An 18,911-nucleotide genomic window follows, 5' to 3' on the forward strand; every position below is an offset into this window, starting at 1 on the left:
AAAGTATACAGAATTATATGCATTTTGTCTTCCTTATGCTTATAGAAATTAATTGTAATAGTTCGTTCGCTGAAGTATTGCGATAATTAGCCACAATACGGACTTAAATCTAAGCCCCGATTTCAAAAAGCCTAGTTAATTAGATAGGTAGTCACGTGGTACAGTGACGTCATATGCGACCTTCGTCGATCAACTTGTTGTAATAGTAGTGTTAGATATTTTTAAAAACTCGGGTTTTAGGGGCCTAACTTATTTACCATGGATAACATTTATTTCGATGTTGACAAATTTCCCGAGTCTTATATCTTTTAGCCACCAGTGCATACAAATAGCGACCCAAATGTAGCGAGGAAAGCGAGTATGAAATCTGCATAAATTTGCGAGTAAATAATGTTTACATGGGATCACTTTCTAAACACTATTTGGTAATGCCATTTCTGTAAACAACTGTAATTAGCGTTGTTGCTTTTCTAAAATAAACAGAGCAATTATTATTAAATTTATTTTTGGAGAAGTTAGATAGGCCTAAATTATAATACGATTACGTACATGTAGCATTGACAACTAGGCCTACCGTCACGGGTGCATTTCGGGAAAAAATATATAATAAAAATGATCAAAGTTATTGTGAAAATCACAATACTTTTAAATTATTTTATTCAAGCTCAATTTTATTAATCATTATTTTTTGTTATCTACACATTGTTACTTAGGAAGTGGGAGCGCGGCGTGCTGTTGTTGTAAACACGTACGCGTTCCTTTAAAAAAAAAATGAAAGCATTATAATTCAATTCAAAGTTGGGAAATATCATATTTTATTATTTATAATTGAAAGTTCTATTATCTTTTATCTTTAAATTTCTTTTTTAAAACTACCAGTTGGTAGACACTGCTAGCAAAGTTCTGCCTATATGGTGTTACAAGGTGAAGGTCAGTTGGTGCGAGTGTGTATTGAATTTGAGAGCAGAACGGAAAGCATATGCGGTAGGCCTATATGTAACAGTGCGAAGCTTCGATAGAACCATTTTCTCGCAGTTTATATACGTCTTTGTCCAAGAGCTTGTTTGAAAAAGTATAGGGACAAATTCTACTGGGGTTTTTTTTATGGCAAAGTCGTTGTGCCAACAAAAAATATTCACGTCTTGTCCCTCATACCTTCCTTCGAAAATTGATAAAAACACAGTCCAAATCATCTCTACTGACAGCAAGTACACCCTTAAACGGCACACAACACCCCAATGCAGTGTTATTTACAAGCCGTTAATGTGATAATTGTTTGTTTGTCAATTAAATCTAATCTGTTTATGAAATGGCTAACAAATGTTTTCAAATCTTCTCGCTCGAGGTCGCATATGACGTCACAGATAATGGCGCGTAAAATATCGAAGAAAATATGCATATCGCAAGATTTGAATTTCATCGCAATCAAACTCGAAAACTACGCAAACTGTTTCTTTTAAAACACATGTAAAGTAGTTTTAGGCATGAAATGAATTAATTTTGCTGAAAAAATTAAAAAGTTTAAAAACACGAGATGTGTCCTTTAATGGCCATAAGCGCCGAGCATAGGCCTAAATTTTGCAGCCCTTCACCGGCAGTGGTGGCGTCTCCATGAGTGAAATATTCTCGAGAGGGACGTGAAACAATATTCAACCAATCATTATCAACAGCTCTAAAGAATATGTTATTTAAGTAAACACTATTCAGTAAGGTTCGTTCCCCCGTGGGTCAGAACCCGTAGCCCGGGGATCATGAAGTTTACTATTTTGGTAGAGGCATTCCTGCTCTACCTCACTATGCATTTAGTTTTTCTTACACGTGTGGTTCTAAAGAAGAGTTTAAAAGTTGGTCTATTTTGAGCAGTTTTTGTCCCGCCCACAGGGCCCCAGGGGTGCAGGAGTCCTGGAATTTGTAATGTTTGTCCCAAAAATGCTTCATACCAAATTTGAAAAGAATTTGAATGGTAATTATCAAGAAATTAAAAATGTACAATTGTTTACGTACGATGGACGACAACCAATTGCAATATTTGGTATTTTAAAGATATCGGTTTGATTTTTACATGGCGATATGGATATTCCGTATCGCTGCACTTATTACACGGAGAAAAGACATAACGGACACTAGCCCTTTCAGAGAAAGCGACGGTGTCGACACTTACTGTTGAATTTTCAAAACAGAAATGAAGTCCTCGACGAATGAGGTCTTTTGCCGTAGAAGAAAGTTTGTTTTATCTCGACTTGCTCGGAACATTAGTGGTATTACCCTACATTAGGGAGGCATTGTTTAGCGGTATTCCCTACATTAGGGAGGCATTGTTTAGTGGTCTTATCCTACATTAGGGAGGCATTGTTTAGTGGTCTTATCCTACATTAGGGAGGCATTGTTTAGTGGTCTTATCCTACATTAGGGAGGCATTGTTTAGCGGTATTGCCCTACATTAGGAAGGCATTGTTTAGCGGTATTACCCTACATTAGGGAGGTATTATTTAGTGGTATTGCCCTACATTACGGAGGCATTGTTTAGCGGTATTGCCCTACATTAGGAAGGCATTGTTTAGCGGTATTACCCTACATTAGGGAGGCATTTTTTAGTGGTATTGCCCTACATTACGGAGGCATTGTTTAGCGGTATTGCCCTACAGTAGGGAGGCATTGTTTAGCGGTATTACCCTACATTAGGGAGGCATTGTTTAGCGGTATTGCCCTACATTAGGGAGGCATTGTTTAGCGGTATTACCCTACATTAGGGAGGCATTGTTTAGTGGTATTGCCCTACATTACGGAGGCATTGTTTAGCGGTATTGCCCTACAGTAGGGAGGCATTGTTTAGCGGTATTACCCTACATTAGGGAGGCATTGTTTAGCGGTATTGCCCTACATTAGGGAGGCATTGTTTAGTGGTATTACCCTACAGTAGGGAGGCATTGTTTAGCGGTATTACCCTACATTAGGGAGGCATTGTTTAGTGGTATTGCCCTACATTACGGAGGCATTGTTTAGCGGTATTGCCCTACAGTAGGGAGGCATTGTTTAGCGGTATTACCCTACATTAGGGAGGCATTGTTTAGCGGTATTGCCCTACATTAGGAAGGCATTGTTTAGCGGTATTACCCTACATTAGGGAGGTATTATTTAGTGGTATTGCCCTACATTAGGGAGGCATTGTTTAGTGGTCTTATCCTACATTAGGGAGGCATTGTTTAGTGGTCTTATCCTACATTAGGGAGGCATTGTTTAGCGGTATTGCCCTACATTACGGAGGCATTGTTTAGCGGTATTGCCCTACATTAGGGAGGCATTGTTTAGTGGTCTTATCCTACATTAGGGAGGCATTGTTTAGTGGTCTTATCCTACATTAGGGAGGCATTGTTTAGTGGTATTGCCCTACATTAGGGAGGCATTGTTTAGTGGTCTTATCCTACATTAGGGAGGCATTGTTTAGTGGTCTTATCCTACATTAGGGAGGCATTGTTTAGCGGTATTGTCCTACATTAGGGAGGCATTGTTTAGCGGTATTGCCCTACATTACGGAGGCATTGTTTAGTGGTCTTATCCTACATTAGGGAGGCATTGTTTAGTGACATTACCCTACATTAGGGAGGCATTGTTTAGTGGTCTTATCCTACATTACGGAGGCATTGTTTAGTGACATTACCCTACATTAGGGAGGCATTGTTTAGCGGTATTGCCCTACATTAGGGAGGCCTTGTTTAGTGGTATTACCCTACATTAGGGAGGTATTGTTTAGTGGTATTACCCTACATTAGGGAGGCATTGTTTAGTGGTATTACCCTACATTAGGGAGGCATTGTTTAGCGGTATTCCCCTACAGTAGGGAGGCATTGTTTAGTGGTATTACCCTACATTAGGGAGGTATTGTTTAGTGGTATTACCCTACATTAGGGAGGCATTGTTTAGCGGTATTGCCCTACAGTAGGGAGGCATTGTTTAGTGGTATTACCCTACATTAGGGAGGTATTGTTTAGTGGTATTACCCTACATTAGGGAGGCCTTGTTTAGTGGTATTACCCTACATTAGGGAGGTATTGTTTAGTGGTATTACCCTACATTAGGGAGGCATTGTTTAGTGGTATTACCCTACATTAGGGAGGCATTGTTTAGCGGTATTGCCCTACAGTAGGGAGGCATTGTTTAGTGGTATTACCCTACATTAGGGAGGTATTGTTTAGTGGTATTACCCTACATTAGGGAGGCATTGTTTAGCGGTATTGCCCTACAGTAGGGAGGCATTGTTTAGTGGTATTACCCTACATTAGGGAGGTATTGTTTAGTGGTATTACCCTACATTAGGGAGGCATTGTTTAGTGGTATTACCCTACATTAGGGAGGCATTGTTTAGCGGTATTGCCCTACAGTAGGGAGGCATTGTTTAGTGGTATTACCCTACATTAGGGAGGCATTGTTTAGTGGTATTACCCTACATTAGGGAGGCATTGTTTAGTGGTATTACCCTACATTAGGGAGGCATTGTTTAGTGGTATTACCCTACATTAGGGAGGCATTGTTTAGTGGTATTACCCTACAGTAGGGAGGCATTGTTTAGCGGTATTACCCTATAGTAAGGAGGCATTATTTATCGCCATGCATTTGTAATTTCCACCTAATGCACATTACTATTTGACCTAACATGCTGTCACGTAGATAAGAACCATATTTATGTGACATAAAATGAAGAAATTTATCTTAAATTGGTGCTACAACGATATAAGATAAGCATAGGTATTTCCATCGCCTTGCAATAATGATTTTATTCAAGAGAGGGCATCCGTCTAAAATATAATTATGCTCGTCAAAGATTTACGAAGACATCCGAGCGCCTGGTTGTACGAGGCTAGTGTGAATCGCGAAAATTTCAGTGAACGTTTGTGGAGATGTTCTCTTTTATTATGCTGAGTTTGGCTTTTTCTTTTAACATACATGTGTGTTACCCCTAGAGCCTTGTTTCGCGGACGGGCCTTCGGCTCATCCGAGCTTTGCTCGGTATAAATCAAAATTTACGCTTATGAACATCAAAACATCAAGATTATCGAATATCAATCAAGATTTTCGCGTGTACATCTATATTTGAATAATATTGCAACGTTTTACGTCGTAGTCAAACGAGATGTAATTTATTGACAGTAATGTAGTAGGTCTAATTTGACGATTGACAGGGGATGCCTTACTCCTCCTAGGCACCTGATCCCACCTCTGGTATATCCAGGAGTCCGCGTTTGCCCAACTCTTTATTTTGTATTGCTTATAGGAGTTATAAGATTGGTTACATATGAAAAAGAACTTGATACATTATCAGAATGGTTTAAAAGCACAAGAGGATTATTAAAATCCCGCATTAGACATATTAAAACAAAAGTACGTACCATCTATCCTGTGTTTAGTAAACCAGAAGTGATAAAATAATTAGTTTGGTTACATAAGGAATATGTTTTGGTTCCAGCTGACAAAGCTAGTAACAATATTGTCTTTGTAAGGCTCATCATTACAACTGTTTTTAAACGAACTTGGCATTAATTCCACCTTTGGTAATCGTACTTCTACTCCAACACCCTTTTCAAAAGAGGAAATTCTTCAAAACCATGATTCAGTTTTAGACACATTTAATATCCCAGTCAATGGGTCGAATGAATATGAGTTACCGTACCTATACTGGATTCCTAAACTACATAAAAACCCTTACAAACAAAGATACATTGCTGGATCCAGTAAGTGCTCTACCAAGCCCCTATCTTTACTCCTCACGAAAATATTAACCGCTGTGAAGGAGAAACTTCAAACTTACTGTGCGACTACATATGCCAGAAGTGGTGTTAATCAAATGTGGATTCTAAAAAACTTTTAGTAAACTTGAAATCGCCAAACTTTTCCCAAATTAATAACATCAAAATCTATTACTTTTTAACACTATACACGACTACTCCTCGCGATAAATTAAAGACTATACTTTCTGACATCATAGACAGTTGCTTCAACAAAAATGGAAAAAGGAAATATTCATATCTAGTGATCAGTAATCCAAAAAACTTACTTTGTTGAACACCACTGATTCCACGCACAAGTACTCTGAAGTTGAAATAAAAAATATGCTAGAGTTCTTCATTGATAGTATCTTCGTGGTCTTTGGTGATCAGGTCTTCCAACAGTCTGTTGGAATTGCCATGGGCACGAATTGTGCTCCTTTGTTAACTGACCTGTTTCTATATTAATATGAAGCAGAATTTATTCAAAAACTTATACGCGAGAAGAAGAAATCTCTTGTGGCCTTCAATTCGACATTTAGAGATATCGATGACGTTTTGTCTATTAACAATAATAGCTTTCATTCATATGTCGATTTGATAAATCCCTGTGAACTCGAAATAAAGGACACCACATAATCGTCCACTTCTGCTTCATACTTAGAAATTTTATTGAAAGTAGACATTAACGGCAAACTAACAACTCAACTGTATGACAAACGGGATGATTTCAACTTCTCCATCGTCAACTTCCCATATTTATGTAGCAATATTCCATTATCAACTACATATGGTGTTTATATCTCTCAACTGATTCGATACGCAAGAGCTTGTTCTGCGTATAGTCAGTTTTTAAATCGAGACAAGCTACTGACAATCAAGTTGATGATAAAGGGGTTGCAACAGTCTCGATTGAAGTTTACAAGCATTTCGCAAGTTCTATGGTCGTTATAACGATCTAGTTCGTCAATACAACCTCGCATTGGGTCAAATGCTGCAACATGTTTCATACCGATTTTTAAGCCGTTCTTGGCACACTGATTTTGATTACGGATAACTCCGTTTACCTGATCAGGATATAGGGCTCATGGCGGGTGTGACCGGTCGACAGGGGATGCTTACTCCTCCTAGGCACTTGGTACCACCTCTGGTGTATCCAGGGATCCGCGTTTACCCAACTATCTATTTTGTATTGCTTACTGGAGTTATGAGATTGATCACTGTTCGTTATCTTCACCTTTCATGTACATGAATATGGTGACATACTATCCACGTCAGTTACTTGTCAACATATGCAATATAGTAATATCGACATGAAACAATTTTATTCAAATGATAAGATTTAATGGGATGAAAATAAAGAAAATTCCTAGGACGAATTGATCATCGTCCGCATGTGACAACCAGGGGTCTGTTGCCCAACTCTTTATTTTGTATTGCTTATATAGGAGTTATGAAATTTATCACTGTTCGTTATCTTCACCTTTCATGCATGAAACTTAATTATTTCAACATTTGATATGCAATATTATTCATAACTTACAAGGTAGTGATCAATACTTTCTAGGATTTTTGTTAATTCTTATCCGATTATAACATTTGCATGTGAAAATGATTTAATTATATTGCAAGTTAACGAAATTAAGACTGCATAGTTGACAGAAGAGAAAAAAGTAACGCGCATGGTTAAACAGGAATATGTCATCTTATACATGTGTATAGCCCCTCTCAATTTTCTTAATGGTAAATTTTCATTCTTATTTTCATCTGTAATCCTACTAAATAGATTTAGTTAAGTTGAACAAAATTTGAGTAATGGGTTATTATGGAGCACCAAAATAATAAAACTCAAATAACTGAAGATATCTTTAATCCTTTGAAAATGTCATATCTTAAAACCACAGGCAATTGCATCGCTTGGGGTCGATGCAATTGCCTGTGCTTAAAACAAGAGGCCGCCCACAGGCCTTATCGGTCACCTTGATACTAGCGAAAAAGTATCATTACTTCCATGGACTATGAAATCTAGAAAAAAATTCCTGTTCTGAATATCTAAGTTAAATTCTAATGTTCAGCAACAGTATAAAATAAGATGTGTTTTTAAAATTTCACTGCCCTCAAAAGTGCACACACTGATGAAAGGCTTTACATGATAGGTGTATTGACATTAAAACATCAAAAGATATGACTAATTTGGACTCATCATAAAGTCATAACCCTGGGTTGTGAAATTCCCCATTTTTTGTACATCCTTTTCTGCTATTCCTAAGTATGTATTTAGATTTTATACAGCATCAGCAAACTTACACATAAATACTATATACTAAGTTTGGCCCCACCCTGGGGTCAAAACCCTTACTCTGGGGAAAATCAAATTTACAATTTTGGTAAAAGACTGCCTGCTCTATCCTCAAAAGCACTAAAGAAAATGTTATTTAAGTGTTTTACATGTAAACACTATATAACAAGTTTGGCCCCGCCCTGGGGTCAGAACCCCTATCCCGGGGATCATGACATTAATATTTTGGTAGAGGCCTTCCTACTCTACATCACTATGCATTTAGGTTTTCTTACATGAGTGTGGTTCTTGAGAAGAAGATTTTTTAAAATTGGTCAATTTTGGACAATTTATGTCCCCCTTGTCCCAATGATGCTTCATACCAAATTTGAAAAGAGTTGGACTGGTAGTTATTAAGAAGAAGTTATAAATGTTCAATTGTTAACGCACGACGACGGACGAAAACCAATTGCAATAGGTCACCCGAGTTTACTTAAGTTACCTAATAACTAACAGTGCCATTACTACGCACATTAATGGAAATGTTGATATCAACAACTATTCTGCTGAATTGAAGCGTAACAATCGAATTGATTGCTTTCTTTAACGAGTTCAAATCCCCCAGAGTGTGTTAAAATAAATTTTTTGAAAATCATGTTTTTGTCCAGATTTGTATATTTTTTGGCATATATACTTATTGTATATCATCATATCTTTTGTAATTAAATGAATTTGTACTGATTTGACAATCTATTTCTGGATGTAGTGAGCCACCTTAAATTGGGACGTCGCTGTTGTAGGTGCATTCCCACAATCCTGATACTTTGGAATCTTTATCGTGCCATCGCCTTCCGTGACACAGGTGATCACTTCTAATTGTGGGTCGCTTAATTGGTGGCCAGGGATTTAACCATTAATTCAAAATTAACTTTTATTATGTCCGAGGACGTTGAGCATATGCTACATTCGGGCATGTATCGTAGTTTTTCAACAACAAAAAAAGGGGGAGGGGGCCATTCGAAGGCGACATCTTCACAAGTCAAGGGTTATTGATTCGTGACCTTGCACTATTAAGGATGTTCTCTACATCGTCATAATGGCTGACTTCCTTCTAAAACATGGATGAAATTATAAATATTAGCAATATTTGTCTATTCATTTAAAAAGTTATCGTCTACCTGAGTAGCTCGGTAGGTTAGCACGTCGAAATAAGACTTCCGGTCTGCTTGTTGTAGTGAGCACGAGGAAATTTTGTGTGTCGGAAAATTTACCTTTTTGCGTCTACTGTGAGTAGTATATTTGCCGACTGCTGTTCTGCAGAAGGCTTTATGTATATATGTTTCAATTTTCTGTGTAAAATAGTTAGACTTTGAGAACATTGTAAATAATTGTGCATAAACGTGAGATGGCTGCCACGTCGGGTGGCAGCCATCTTGGCGGATCAAACAATTTATTCAAAGACAGAAAGTACTGTCGTGAGAACACTGTGGTTGTAAATGTTAGAGACAATTCTCTCATCAAACCCGAGGGAATAATACAATTCGTCAATGAGAACTGTGGTTTGGGGTCTCTTTATGCATGTGTGCCTAAATCAGGTAATTTGTATGAACTTACTCTTGATGGAAAAGCACCAACACAATATTTGCTGGAAGGAATAAGACTTGGCAATGATTTGTTTGAATGTCGTGAAATTTTACAGACTTCACTGATTGTTAGTTTTTTACACCTTCCTGCTTACATAGATGATGGAGAGATTGAACAAACTTTAACATCAATGGGTGTTGAATTGCTGTCACCTATTAACAGACGATTTTATCCTGGAACTACAATTGCTGACGGAACAAGGTACGTTAGGGTGAAACTACCTCCTCATATGCCCTCTTTTCCATACACTGTGAAATTTCAAAAGGAGTATCATAGGTGTATTCATAACGGTCAAATGAAAGTGTGTTCGCTGTGTTACGCGAGTGATCATTTATTTAGAGCATGTCCAAAATTTGTGTGCTTCAAGTGTAAGCAGCAAGGTCACTACGCGAGGGCCTGTAAAAATCACTTGTGTGAGCAGTGTGGTGAATGGACATTTAAATGCCAGTGTTGCATGAGTGATCACAGTTCTGAAGAAAACAATGAATTGGAAGTGTCTGAGGTGGAGAAAGAGGACGTGTTAGAGGGTAACACAAATATGGAAACAGAAGAGGCGAACGAAGGGGTGCAATATGAGAACGAAAATATAGACGAATCACTTATTTGTGCGGAAACAAAACAAAAGAAACATACTGAGACGACAGAAAATCAAATTATTGTGAATAAAAACGATAAAGTGAATATGTCTACTAATAAAAATGCCCCTAAGGATGGTGAAAACGAAATTCAAGAGCGGGAATTGAATGAAGCCTCTCAAGATTGTGAAAACATGATTCAAGAGCGGAGTGAGAGTGACTCTAATGTAGGAACAGATTCGGAAAATGAAATCATCATCGTAGAGGGGAAAGGCAAAAGAAAAAAGAAATTGAAGAAGAAGAGAAACACAAAAGAGAATAAATGAAATGGAAAGAATGGACAAACTCTTATTCTTAATTACAATCATGGTGATAGTAACTTCGTGGAACTGTAATGGATTGTGTAATGTAAATAAGATGAAAATGATATTTAGTTTATTGGATGAAAGGAAGTATGATATCATTGGTTTACAAGAAACTCATTGGCGAGATGACTTCATTGAAAAATATAAACATTTATGGAAAGGAAGTATTATGTACAATAACTCTGAGACGTCGTCAAAGGGTGTAGCTTTTTTGATTAGAAATGAATTAAAAGATAATATTCAATATGTAAAAGGGTGCGATGGTAGATTTCTACATATAAAATACAAAGAAAATGATGAAAATTTTGATATTATAAACATATATGCACCTAACGTTGCAAAAGAAAGGGCCAATTTTTTTCAAGATATGTCTAGTATCATTCCATATTCAGTGAATCTTATAATACTAGGTGATTTTAATAACACACTTTCAGAGATTGATAGATGTGGTAAGACACGTCATGTATATGACCAGGGTTACAAAGCCCTGTTCAATATGATGAATCAACATGGTGTAGCAGATTTATGGAGAAGTAGAAATAGAGGAGAAAAAGTTTTTTCAAGAAAAATGTTAGTAGGAAACATGTTAGTTCAAAGTAGAATAGATTACATTCTAGTTTCACACGTTATAAGAACATATGTTAGAAATATATTTTATGTTGAAACTACACTAAGCGATCATTCGATGGTCGTGATGTACTTGAATAATACTGTTTGTGAAAGAGGACCAGGGTTGTGGATACATAATAATTTGCTATTGAATGATGATACATATAAAACAAAAATCATAGAAATTATTGAAAGAGAAAAAAATTGTATATTATATGAAAATTCAATGTTGGTGTGGTGGGATAATTTGAAATACAAGCTCAAAAAGTTTTCTCAAAGTTTTAGCAAAACTAGAGCCAGGGAACGATATAAAGAATATTATGGTTTACAAAATAAAATGCAAAGAATTTCACAAAATTTAGCAAATGGAGTACAAGTTGATATTGAAAAATATGAAGCAATCAAACAAGAATTGTCAGATTTTGAAAATGAAAAGTGTCAGGGTGCAATACTTAGATCAAAAGCACAGTGGGCAAATGAATCAGATAAATGCACGAAATATTTTTTGAATTTAGAAAAACGAAGACAAGAATCAAATTCAGTAAAAGAATTGTTGAGTGACACAGAAGAAATAAAGAAGGATATTGATTCAATTTTAGAAATAGAGTACAATTTCTATTCTAACTTATATTCATCAGTGCGAATTGACTCTGAAAGTAAGGCACAGTTTTTGTCATATGTGAATAGAAAAATTGAAGAAAATGATAAGGAAATGTGTGAAAGGGATATTAACAAAGAAGAAATTGAAACTGCAATCAAGGAAATGGCTAATAATAAAAGCCCAGGATCTGATGGGTTGACTGTTGAATTTTATAAAATGTTTTTACCACAATTAAGAGATATTCTACTCAATTTATTTAAAGAAATTAACAGAAAACAAACGATGTCTAACTCTATGAAAATGGGTGTTATTACGTTGTTATACAAGAAGAAAGGAGATAAGAAATTGTTGAAAAACTGGAGGCCTATAAGCCTGTTAAATGTAGATTATAAGATAATAGCAAGAGTTATGGCAAATAGACTGAAACAGGTATTACCAAATATTGTGTCTGAAACACAGACTTGTTGTATAATAGGAAGAGATATTGCAGATACTCTAGTTAGCATTAGAGATGTGATTGATATGGTAGAGATGGATAATTTAGAGGGTTATGTGGTTAAAATTGATCAGGAAAAAGCTTTTGATAGAGTGAGTCATGAGTATTTACTTGATGTATTAGAAGTATTTGGTTTTGGAACCCAATTTAGAAAATGGGTACAGATATTTTATACGGATATATACAGTAGTGTAAAGTGTAATGGACATTTAACTAAATATTTTCCTATTAAAAATTCTGTTAGACAAGGTTGTCCAATATCTGCATTATTATATGTTTTATCCACAGAACCTCTGAATTATGTCATGAAACAAAATACAGTAATAAGAGGTATTCCAATACCAATGTCAGAAAAGAATGGGTTGATGTTTCAACATGCTGATGATACTACAATGACAGTGTGTGACAAAAATTCTGTTTTTGAAGTTTTCAAAGTATTTGACATGTATGAAAAAGCATCTGGTGCCAAAATAAACATTCACAAGTCTGAAATAATGTGTATAGGAACTGGTAGAAGTTTTGAACAGGAAAAGATATCATTGAGTGTTTCTGAGACAAGTGTCATGAAAATTCTTGGTATTTATTTTGGCAAAAATGGAGTAGAGTGTGAAAATTTAAATTGGAGAGACAAAGTTAGAAACATTAAGCAAACTCTTAATTTATGGAGACAGAGATCCTTAGCAGTTCAAGGTAGAGCCACTTTAATTAATACCTTGTTCATGTCTAAATTATGGTACTCATTGTCAGTTATATCGATTCCACACTGGGATAGAGACAGTATTCAAAAGGAGTGTACCAATTTTTTATGGAATTTTGGCTCACACTTGGTATCTTATAAAACAATAATTGGTGAAAAACACAATGGTGGTTTGAAAATAGCTGATATCTATCTAAAAATGTTATCATTTAGACTAAAGTTTCTTGCAAAGCACTTTTGTTGTAATAAAGATTTTCTGTGGAAACATATTTTTAGATATTTCCTATCAAAGATTCAAAATTTAGGAGCAGGAATGGAGATAATTTTACTACAGTTTAAGAAAACAGATTTAGAGGGTCTACCACAGTTTTACAATGAATTATTTTGTGCATGGTATGCCATAAAAGATTATATCATTGTTACAGAAAAAGAAAATGATGTTTTTAATTATTGTCTGTATTTTAATCCGAAAGTACAAAGAAGAAACAAAATGTTGAATTGGAAAGATTTTATTAGTGCTAGTATTACACATGTCAAGGATATTTCATATGAAGTAATTCCGGGATTTTTACCAATATCATGTATTGTGGAGATTTTTCAAGAACAAAATACAGAGGTAAATGTCTCACTGATTACAAAAAATTATAAGGATTTGTTATTATCTATTCCAGAAGAATGGAAAAATTATGTTCATGAAAATGAGTACAAAAGAACATGCTTTCAGCCAAATTTTGATATTTCATATAGAGATCAAAGGATAGTGTTCCAATCCGGTACAGTACAAATATTTTATAATTTGTTAGTTCAAAAAATGTTTCAAGAACCGGTGTCAAATATTTATTGGCGAGATAAACTTGATATGAATGATAAATCATCCATTGAAAAGCGATGGGAAACAGTATGGGTGTTATACAAAATACCAGATATTACTGAACTGGATTTCAAAATTTTTCACAATATTATATTTACATATGAGAAACTTTTTAGGATAGGGAAGTCTGATTCTAAAATATGTCCAATTTGTATGCTAGAATGCGAGGATATAATGCATTTATTTATTAGATGTAAAGAGTTGGCTGAATTTAAAAACAATTTTGTTATTTATCATCTTGAATCGTTATTGAAAGATTGTGAAAGTGATGTTTTTAACAGATTAAACTTTGAAGAACTATCCATGACAGCATTACATAAGGGTATCAAAAACGTGAATGTATTTTTTGTAAATTATTTTATATCAGTATGCAGATTTTGTATTTATAGAAGAAGACAGATTTTTTTGCAAAGTGAAAAGAAAATTGATATTGAAAGGCTTTGTAGATATACATTGAGACATTACATTTCATATAACCATTATCAATTGACTGTTTTAGAAAAGAAAATGAACCTGTTTAAAAAGTTTTTCTTACATAGAAATCCTCTATTGAAAGAAACAGAGGGAATATGATTGTTCATATTTTAGATACAAAGTGTTTTAAATGTGATTGTAACTGATGATTAATCTGTGATATCTGTTTAAATGTTAATCAATAAAAGAGAAGAAAAAAAAAAGCACGTCGAAAAAAAAAAAGGAACGCCGACTGCTGAAATGTAGATCGCGGGTTCGAGTCCAGTAGGGGTTTTAAATTTTTTCCCAAATTGCTTTCGACTAAAACTGCGTTTTTAGACTAAATTAAATAAATTTGAAAATTCAAAATATTGAACATATCCCCCACTTCCACATCAAATTTCTCTGGTGTAACATACCTCCTTAAAGTTGGAGGTAACGATCAATAACCCTTTACTTGTGAAGATGCCGGAGAAAGTCTTAATTGAAATTTTCTAGACTAGCAAAATAAAGAGAAAAGTTTTAGCGCGATCTTTATAAAGTCCTAAATCTTTGTAGAAGGGAGGATGGATATTATTGTCTTCATCAACTTATATCATGCTACCAAAAATAATTTCCCCAAGCTTCGATTTGGTAGGGGGGGGGGGGGCACAAAGCGTCGCATTCTCATTCACTGTATAAAAAAGGAGGGGGCAGGCAGAACACATTGTCAAAATAGAGGGAGGCTATAATCCTGGTTTTACGATTGTGTAATTAATACAATGCATAATAATATGTGTACTTAGTTTTTTATGATTGAGATGATAAATTTCGAGTTTTTGGTTTTTGTGGTACTAATCTAAAAGAGTAGCAGTATTCTTTGTATGTGTGTTCTTTGTATGTGTGCTTCTATTTATATAACGTAAGGAGTCTTGAAACCACTCAGAATGTGACCCCTTCCTCCAACTCACCACTTAAGGGAGAGAGGAACGGTCATCAATGACGAGGGCCGAGCTGGGCGGTGAAGCCCAGCAGCCCTCGCCCGCTTCACGCTCAGAAGAGGCCACTCTGACTCATCGTCGTGGTTTCTGGTCCACACAGTTTTACCTGGTGTCCCGGCGATACATACTATAGAAATGATCCCTAAGAGTATGATCTTATTTGATGATTCATTTATTAATGTTTAAATAGGATACTTGTTATTAACTGATTAAAACTTGTAAATATTTTCATTCAACAGAAATGATTCTTGTAATTTTCTTTTATTTACCAATAAATTCAAAATATTATGATTTTAAAATATTATTCATATGTTTTTTCTAATTATTGTTTAATCAAATTTCTATCATCTTCTATATTAAATATAGATTTTCATTTTTAACTGTGTACAAACGTTCGATACATACACATCTACATGCGGTAAACTTTAAAGAAAGATAACCCACATGTGTCGAGAGAGTGGAGAGATAATTCATTTCACATGTTTTCACAGCACTGTTTGGGTTATCGTCCTTTGTGACCATTTGCTGGTCAGTGCTTATACAGAAAATAAAAATAGTACAAACGAAAAACGTCAATACCTTTTTAGTATATTTTATCGTATTTTACGGATACATTGTTCCTGTGAAATTAGTCTTTTACTTTGAGAACTGTGTGTGTAATACATGTATTAACAATTGCACGGGCATGCTCTATTAACCAATTAAAGAGAATTAATTTACCTGAAACACGCTTCATTCCCGTCAATTTAATGCGCGCTATACATATGTAATTGAATTATTTCTGTCTTTAATAGGATTATTGCATGTTTCAATTCAATTAATGTGCACAATAATTAAATTATTGCTCTTTGCAAATTGATTTTATTGCATCTCGGTTAAAAGAATCGATGTGCGCATTTACCATAATATTCCTTAATTACATAACCATTGAAAGAATTAAAGATATCACGAATTGAATTTGATATCAGCAAATCGTTGATACCGAGCTCTAAATGGTTTTGTTTGGTGAGTAGTAATTCCACCACATTGATGCGCGTATTTATTCAATGATGCCAGCAATAAATTATTTTTTGCGCACATCAAATGAATAATTGATGTCTTCAATTTTAGAGTTTATTTTAATTTGGTGCTCTGAAGGCAACTGCCTCCAATAAGACTCTGACTCGTAAGATTGCTAACAAATTATTACTGGACTTTTGTAGCTTACACATGTCTAATGCCCAATCGATGTGTTACTTTTCCAAAAAAAAATCTATCTTTTGATGATTATCACATGTCTCTTCATGAGGTCCCGTGGGGTTCCGGGTTAGAATAGGTTCTCAGTATCCCTTGCTTGTCGTAAAAGGCGACTAAATGGGGCGGTCCTTCGGATGAGACCGCAAAAATCGAGGTCCCGTGTCACAGCCATCTTCGCTCGCCAAGGGTTTACGATCTGCTCCGCTCCTCTACAAACCCTTGGCAGATTTAGTGCGATTTTGTAGCCCCAACTTTCAGCATATGATTGGACACAGCGAAAGTCCACTGCTCAATCAAAGAACGTGTTACGTTAGATCACGTGCAACTGTCACTCGGCCTTGTATCAAATACATATCCAAATCAATGATTCTACATGTGCAGTTCAGACTCGTATCTGCGTAAAGAAGTGCATTTTATTTAGTACAGTACCGTACCATAAGTTTATTATCAAACAGTTCTATCCCAGATTGCGTCAGAGCTATTTTTCTCAATTTGGAATTCACCTTACGCACGTGGGGTTATTTTAGACGTAGACTCAACGACTACATATATATCATTGGTTCACACATGTTTATTTTCTAAATAATATTCTCACTGATTTCTTTTTCAAGTATGCAATTAAGAGATAGTTAAATTTATTATTAATATTTTGAATGATTTGCATACCACATTGCATTACTCTCTGAGCGCAACCATTTCTAAACAATTTTTAAACAGTAGCTGAAACACGCATTTTCATTGGATAAGCATGATGTAATCCAAACAGGGTTGCTTTATCCATCCGATAGAGGGCGCCACTCAAAGCTACGAAAATCGCACTAAATCTGCCAAGGTTTTGTAGAGAAGCGGAGCGGATCGTAAACCCTTGGTTAGCGAAGATGTGTCACAGCAGGAGTGGCACGATAAAAATCCCTCCCTGCTCCAAGGCCATAAGCGCCGAGCAAAGGCCTAAATTTTGCAGCCCTTCACCGGCAACGGTTACGTCTCCATATGAGTGAAATATTCTCGAGAGGAACGTTAAACAATATTCAGTCATTCTCTTCATGAGTCACACACCTATATCTATAACCTCAACATGTATAAAAAATACTTTTCAACACGTAAGATAAAATCAATTTAAAATTCTAGGGAATATTCCGCCATCGCCCAAACCACTAAAGTAGACATATTATGCAATTCCTGTACATCCAATTGGGCAAAAATAGATAATTCAGGTAGATTTTCTCATGTATGTTGCATGTCAGCATATAAAAATTTGTATTTCAACTTGAAAAGCTTACTTGCCGACCTAATTTTATTGCATATAAAACAAGAAGTACTGTGAGCAATGCTCACTAAGAATACCCCCCGCTTACCCCAATCTCCCAAAGGGTGTAATAGGTATAAATTAATAAACTCTTTCCTGAGTGTAAAAATATGGTATGCCTTTGTAGAAGAAAATGGAAGATATAGTCCGAACACAAATCCATGGTATAAACCTATAATTTTGACCTTGAGATCAAAGGTCAAGGTCATAAAAAGGTCATGAATGTACACAACACACATAGTCTCATGGTGATACACTCATGTCTTATAGTATGACTATCTCAAAACCCTTTCATCAATTTTGACCTTGATGTCAAAGTTCAAGGTCATATAGAGGTCATGAAATATCCGTCTCATGGTAATGCAGTACCCGCAACGTTATTCTTGACATTCCTATCGTGCGTGTATCCTATCGTATCGTGCGTGTATCCTATCCTATCGTGTATCAGGTTTTCCGTTTTCTATCGCGTTTTGCGTTTATCAGGTCTATCGTGTATCGTATTTTGCGTGTATCAGGTTTTCCGTTTATCGTGAAAATCTTTTATCGTGTAGCTTCGGAAACTATCGGGATCGTATATTAAATCTAATGAAAAAGTAAGATACTTTCCGAAAGCTTTATTCGTTTTGTTAAAGAAGCTATTTTTAGGAATCGAGGAAAGACAGTATATTTGAAGGAGAACATAAAGCTGTAGATTTTAAGGCAGAAGAAGAGCTATTTGTCTGTCCAGAGAGGGTGAAAAATTATCACAATTTCATTCTAAGTAGTCTGGAAAGTAGGCAGTGGTTTGCCGAGCAAACCGAGGACAGTAAAACTGAAAGCTCCATCATCTGGAGTTCATAAACATTTCCTTGTCTAGAAACAATTATTTGTAATTAACACTAACAGAGAAATAGGAAGTTCCGATCTGATAGGAAAAATCAGTAAATTACCTTGTTTATTACATATATTTTAATAATGGTTCTTTTTCTTCCGAATTTGTTCACCTGTATTCAACTTATATATACCAATTACTGAACTTGTGCGCGTTCTTATCTATCTGAT

The 18,911-nt window shown here is 35.5% G+C and overlaps 1 non-coding gene across 1 annotated transcript; it reads right to left on the reverse strand.

The window, feature by feature from the left end:
* Positions 1-15,264: 15,264 nt before the first annotated feature.
* LOC125660515 (small nucleolar RNA U3) lies at positions 15,265-15,486 on the reverse strand. Its single transcript, XR_007364387.1, has one exon. It is a non-coding gene; the product is annotated as a small nucleolar RNA U3 (small nucleolar RNA).
* Positions 15,487-18,911: the final 3,425 nt, after the last annotated feature.

The sequence above is a fragment of the Ostrea edulis genome, chromosome 9 (assembly GCF_947568905.1).
Source record: "Ostrea edulis chromosome 9, xbOstEdul1.1, whole genome shotgun sequence".
Lineage (NCBI taxonomy): Eukaryota > Metazoa > Mollusca > Bivalvia > Ostreida > Ostreidae > Ostrea > Ostrea edulis.